Source organism: Coptis chinensis, chromosome 6 (genome assembly GCF_015680905.1).
Source record: "Coptis chinensis isolate HL-2020 chromosome 6, ASM1568090v1, whole genome shotgun sequence".
In the NCBI taxonomy this organism is placed as follows: Eukaryota; Viridiplantae; Streptophyta; class Magnoliopsida; order Ranunculales; family Ranunculaceae; genus Coptis; species Coptis chinensis.
Genome location: NC_141461.1, coordinates 80,911,196 through 80,918,466, shown reverse-complemented (window position 1 = coordinate 80,918,466; position 7,271 = coordinate 80,911,196).

Here is a 7,271-nt window from a genome sequence, read left to right as displayed (position 1 = left end):
AGCTAGAGAAGAAAACGAACAGTTTACGAAAAGGGGAGTGGAATGATAGCCACTCTATAGAAGAAAACAACATATGAGAGTCAGAGTGGGAGAAAGAAACAAACATGAGAATGCTGAGAGGAGTAATCCGGTGTTGGGAGGCAGGCGGTGGAGCAAACACCAGGAGCACAACTACCAACCAATGAAGTGAAAATACGAGAGGATGTAGAAGAAGAGCAAAATGCGAGAGGAAGAATCTGAATGGGAGAGAGAGGAGTTTAAGCGGGCTTTTATAAGGGGAAGGGTAAAACCGTAATTGGGAGGTTGCTGAAATCGAGGAGGCACCCACAAGGACCAGTCAAAAAGTGACACATGGGTGCACAAAACTCGAAGAGACACTAACACATTACGCATGCTGAACACACAAGACCCAAGGGCACAGTGACTGGGATAGATCGTGGCTGTCGAAGAGAGGGAGTGCAAGGACTCTCGACCCCGACCTATGGAGGATCGCAGCCTTGAGAGGGGGCATCTGTAGTGGTACGATCAGGGGAGGGATAGATCAGTGGTGAGGTGAACCGGGGGCAACATATACCGCGAAGGAGGGGTGCATAGAATCGGTCCGCAAACCCTAAGTTAGGGTACGGATACCCTACACGTGGAAGATAGATGGCCACAAGATGGAGAGACAGGTGGATGGTTAAGATGATAGAGGATAATAGTATAAAGTGAAAGAGGAGGAGAGAGAGAGGATGACTTTTTCACTATTCTAAGAGGCTATACCTAGAGTTGTAGGAGAAGGTGAGTAGAGGAGCAAGTGAGATCTAACATTTTGGACACTAGTTGATGGTGTAATAGGAACTAGGTCTCTTTGGTTGTTGACAGGTGGGTTATGGTAGTTCTGGTTAAACTGGGATGGAACCAATGCTCTGTTCTGATTGTTATAGGTGTCTTGTCCTTGTCCTTGTCTTTGTCTGAATGTATTTGTTGGTTTGTTGAAACCTGGAGGTGGTTGGTTTTGTGGAATGTTGGACCATGTGAAGTTTGGATGTTGTCTCTATGGTGCATTTGGTACATTGAAAGCACATACTTCTTCTTTACTCATGATGTCGAGGGTTACTTTGTGTTCTGGGAGAAGGCCTTTGAAGAAACATTGGACAATAGTAGGTTTTTCTAGTTTATGGTAAGGACATGAATGGAGTAAGCCAAAGAATCTATCTCATGTTTCGGAAAATGTCTCACTTGAACTCGTCTAAAGAATTGTATCTTGGTTCTTATCTCTTCTATTTTCTTCGACAGAAAGTACTTCTTCATGAAGGAGAACACAACATTTTCCCATGTATCAAAAGAGTCAGCCTTCTGTGAAAGAAGCCAAGCGTGACTCTTGCCAGCTAAGGTGAAAGGAAACACTCGTAGCTTAACCTGATCGACAATGATGACCGGATGGTGGAAGGTATTACATATTTCATGTATCCGGCATAGATGTTTGTACGGTAACTCGTGTTCTAACCCGTGGAAGATGGGTAGAAGATTGAACACGTTCGGTGGAATGTGAAAATCGCTCGTGAGTGGTGTGAGTCGTATACAAGATGGAGGCTCATCTTGCAACAGTGTGTAGAAGTTGGAGAGATGCTCTTCAGCTTGCACTACTTCATCAGCCATCTTAGTAGATGGAAAACTAGAAATAGGAGATTGTCTAGGATGACGTGCTCTCCTACGTGAGTAAGTTTTATTCTTGATAATACTATTAGTGCCTAAACGCAGTATCATGCACTTTTATAATTTAACATGCGCAAACGGTGCAATGTATGCTCAAGAATTCAAAATTTGTTTTTGCAAGTGTAGAGTTTTGAAAACTTTGCTTTGGTATACAATTTACTATGCTCTGTTCAGGGAAACAATTGGGCACGAGACTAGGATGGCTCTACTACACATTTCAGAAGAGTAGGCAGTCACTTCACCAAGTGGTGTGCTACCAAGAATCTCACTCACGATGAATCTAGGGAGGGGAGTGAGGAAGGTAGTTGGTCTACCAGAATCTGGTAACTGATTACTCTAAATCCTCGTGGCTATATTTTTTGTCTTTTTCTGGAAGAACGTGACTACTTTGGGCTCTAGTTGATTTATTTTAATTCATTTTTTTGGTCTAGGGCTTCAAGAATTAATCTACGTCTAATTTACCTACATTGGGGAATGACTTCCCAATGGTTGTTATGTGGCTCGGGTTCAGCCTTACGCGCGAATGTAAATTGCAGTGTAGAAATTAAATTTCAAACAATCATATAAGCATGCTTGAACACACAAGGTATCCTCTTACTTGGGCTTTGAGGAAGGTTAGAATTTATCTCTCAAGTTGTGCTTACACGCTACTTGAGGGGAAGGTGACGTCGGTTGGCGCGTGATTTGAGAATCAGGCCCAACCTTTAGAGCTTTACCCTGTTTTAAGTTACAATGAACGTCCACTTAAAAATCCCACAAGTTGTAATTTAGACAACTTTGCTTTCAAAGGCCCAAATCTTAAAACTAAACTAATATTATACTAATCTACTATATTAACTAGTTTTAGATTGATAATCTAGATTAACTAGAGTCAAATGGACTTAGAGTGTTGATTACCAAGTTGATTCAAAGTGTATGAGCTATGATTCACAACTTGCCTCACACACTTGAACTTCCCAAGGCAATGAAAACTCTAATCTCTTGGTAACTCTTCAACTTTAACCAAGTTCAACTCATGTTCATCCACAAAAATCAATCAAAAATCAATTTTTTTCTAATTTTTTTTTGTTTTTCTTTTTATCTCTAACTATTACAAACAAGTTCCACTGATTTATCCTACTCTATTACAAAATCCGGGCTTCGAGTGTAACTATACATCAAACAACAACTGAACTGGCAAAAAATCAGATGCTGGTATGCTGACGTGGGTTCGCGGGTCGCCCATGCGGTTCTAGCAAACTTCTATCGGCTTTTGTCCACTACTTCAGCTCCTCTCCAACTTGTTGATCCCGAACCCTAATTTGCAAGAAAGTAAATCAGTACTGAAAAACAACAAAATAAAACAACGAATTTTTTTTAAAAAAAAATAGAAATGGAAAGATGAGAATGGTGCTTCCTCCTTAGATTCTCAACCAAGCACTCTTGCTCCTTCAATCCATGACGGCGGCACCATTTGAATCTGTAGATTGTGGTGTAGTCTTCAAAACATTAGAAGTGAGGTTCATCCTAAATTGTTTGGAGTTTGAATGTGGGAGTTGAAGAAGAAGGAAGGTAGACTCTTAGTGTAGTTTTAAGATAATGAAGAACTTGAAAACATAAGTTTTTTAAGATGGAAATGACATGAAAACATTGAAATAAAGCATTGAAATGAAGATTGAAATAAAGAACAACAAGATAAGATTGATTGATTGATTGATTGGAATAAGCAAAAACAACAAGATTAAAAAGAAGGAAATAAATAACAATAAAGTAAAATACTTTAATTGAAAAACAAGATTAAATCCTACAAACCAAATGGTTTGGACCCTAAAACAATAGATGATTTCTCTCTCCCTAACTTTTAGATTATATACCCCTACTTTTGCATTTTACTGATTTGCCCTCCTCTATTACTTTTGAGACACCTCAAACTTCGTTTTTGCTTTTGCTTTTTCTTTTGCTTTTGAATTCTTCTTGACCAAGGTAGGTTTCTTTGAGAATGCCATATTTTTAGATAAGGGCCTCCATGTATGGTCTTCTGAGTTGAGGGCTTTGACTTTTGACATTGGCCGTTGACTTTGACCTTTTCAGCACTTTTTCATAGCAGGTTCTGGTCTTCATAATAAGCGTGATTAAAGCTCTTTTAGGTGCTAAGACGCAGCTTTTATGATAAGTGGTCTGAAATTCTCCGTAACCTGAAAAAGGCAATAAAAACTATGAGTTGTCTTTTCATTAAACGTAAGATGGGTTGTAATGCAGTAATATAAGGGTAATTAAACGCACATTTGGGAGCTGATCACCTAGGTAATATGTTCTTGATGTTGCGATCTATGGTTTCTCCTGTCAATGTAAAAATTGAATTTCTGTCGTTTGTTTACCTCTTGTTCATTTGGGCTCTTTGTAGATTTTTTGTCTTCACTTGATTCCGATTTCAGTTCAGGACTTGAATTATTTATGAGTTTCACGTTAACTCTGTCAGATTACCAACCCAAAAAACTTTTTTTTTTCTTATAGCTACTCAAGAGGAAGCAACAACTACATACGACATGATAGCAATCGAGTACATCAACAAGTCATAATGCACCAAATTTGGATAAAAGTGTAAGTGCAACTTTCTTACAATTTAAATCACTTACTTTGAAATTTTGTTATCTCTAATATATGCATTGATACAAATCTCTTCTTGTTTTGCTAGTGATGACATTTGTTATATTCAACAAGAACTTTCCTATGATATCAAAGGCATGTTCCAATTAAATATTTGGTTATTTTGCATCTGTATATGTATATGGCATTAAGTTTTCTCTTATGTGTTCTTTACTGACTACTCTGTATCTGATATTATGCATCTGTAAATCTATATGATGTTTTGCTCTTTTTTGTTTTGTTCACTGGAGAAGCATCAGAACTTTTTTTAAGCTATTTTAAGACTTATACATATCTATTTTAAGTCAATAAAAAAAATCTCTATTTCAAAAGGAATTGGGTTTGTTTTTTGCTTTCTTACAATTTTACAGTAATCACACCAAATTTCATTGAACCCATTCAACAATTTCTCTATTCACCCACCTATTCGAGGAATTGAGTTTGTTTTTTGACTTTTGGAGCCTCAAAGATCACTATTTTAAGGCAATCCTTTTGGAAGCCTTTTGAACATTTGTGGTTTTTATTTTTAGAAGCGTGAAATTGGGTTTCGGGTTTTGCTTGCAACCTCTTGTATTTGAAAGTGTTTTTCTCAAAAAAATCGTGACTTTTTGTTTTTGGATTCTATTGTGTTCACTGTGTGAGATTTGGGAATGTGAACTTCATGTGTTTTTTTGTTGGTTTGTTTGGCAGTTGAGGTTTAATAATTACGATATTACTTCTGAGGAGGACTTCAATACTCTTTGTGAAATGTATGTTTGTATGCTATTTTATCTTAGGTATAGACCGTGGTTTTCATTAGAGTTACTTAATTTTCATTGGAGTTGTTGTTTACATACGATATCCTTGCGTGAATTTGAAATTATAGTGTGTGGGTTTTGGTTATTTTTAATTTTTTAATTTTTTTTGTCGGGTATGGTTTTACTGATGAATTCTTAATTAGGTTGTATTGAGTTTTAATACTATGGTTTCTTTGATTAGTTTTTACTATTTCTACTTCTATTGTATTAGTTATAACTATTTTATGCAAATAACCCTTGGAAATGAGATATACCCAACTTCATGGGAAGACATTGGACAAAACTTACATCTTTGTGAGTTATGGTTTTCAATTTTCAATTAGACTTTCCGTAAAACTTTTTATCATCTCTCCATCTTCCCACAAGTTCGGGGGCTCAAAATGTGAATGTTTGACTCAGTTAAACATTCCATTAAGTTGAGTCGATTGTGTTATCTAATAATGGTTAGGTTGGTTTCTCTACTATTAGGCTTTGACAATATGTTCTACATGAACTCTAAAAGTTATCGTGCTTACCAACGTTGTGGCTCAATTTTTTATTTACACAACGTATTAAGTGATGCCATTTTATAAATTCTGTGCAGGAGATTTGAAGGAAACTCTTTTGAAGGTTCTGAACTATCAATGTTTTCAAATTTGACATTATTGAATGATCTGTAAGTGGTCCAATGCCAAGAACTTGACATCTTTGAATTTTAGTATGCTCTGATGTAGTATTTGATGCTCAATTTGGCCTTTTGATGTACTCTTTGATGGCATAACCCCTCAAAAAACACGAGAAAGGTGATGGAATTGTTTATATCATATTGTGTGATTTATACGTTGCATGTTATATTAGTACCTTACACAACTATGTAACTGAGGATGCTCAGGGGCTAATCTTTAATTAGTACGTCCATGTAAGATTTCAAATCTTTAACAATAGGTTCGGGCCTCCTTAACCCAATAATTTCCTTCAAAAAAACAAACTCATGGCCATGCTAGAAATTATGGTTCAAATAATGACTAACATGAGTAACGCGTGAATGATTTATACTTTGAACCTTGGCTTTTTGTCTAGCTTGGAAACCCTTGATGGTGTTAGCCTTATTTAATTAGCAAAGAGAAGTTGACCCAAGGCCAACAATTGAAGTTGATCTATGGGAGTATGTGACAATAATTCAAGTACAAGACAAAAAATCCATACATTATATATGTATTCTTAGCTAATTTTATTTTTTTGTCTTATCTTGCTATTCACCCGATTAAGTATGCACTAGGTTAACCTTAAGAAGGCGCATCCATTACATAGTGTCTTGATATGTTTTCATTTAGTATATTTCATTGTTATTTGTGTACACTATGTAATGCCATTAACTTTGGAACTGTTTGGTGCCTAACATTGTGTCTCTACAATATTATTATATTGATATCAATATATCAAATTATCAAAGTTTGTCTTTCCGCTTCAGTGCTTGCTTCCCTGAATACCTAAGCTTTGACACTTCAATTTTTAATCGGTTATGGAAGTTGTTCCAAGCCATCTCTCCACCCAGTCTCCCACTAGGCCTTTTCTTCGTTACTCTATTATCTTTTTAAAAAAAATGTCTTGCAAATAAGTGCATCCAATCTTTTTAAGGTCTGCGTGTTGATGTCGATCCTAATTTATATCAGTAGGCTTACTCAGAGATTGTGTTAATTTATCTGGCATTGAACTTTTATATCCTTTTCTTCTGGACTTTATCATGTTCTCAACGAGTTGGCCATCTATGATCATCTTCAGTGATATGAAATGTTAGTAGCATAATTGTAGCAGCCAATTCCGCGACCTATAACTTTACTCGTATTCCGGCTCTCATTTTGGATCGGCTGCACCAATTAGGCTGCCTACGTACCCATTTTGGGATCAAGCCACCATAGTTCACCTCTCTCTCCTCACCCCTCTCTGCCTCCATTCTGAGCTCCCTCTTTCTCTCCTCTTCTCTTTCTTTTTATATCCCTCTCTTAGGTTCACTTCATGGGGCATAGTATGGTATTGGGCCTATTCTTTGGGCCCAATACATGCTATGTTCCATCTATGAAAATGGCTACTATAATAATCAGTGTGCATAAATAGTTATGCAAGTTTTGTGTATGAAACTTCTAATTACTTTAGCTTTAAGCATTCAAATAA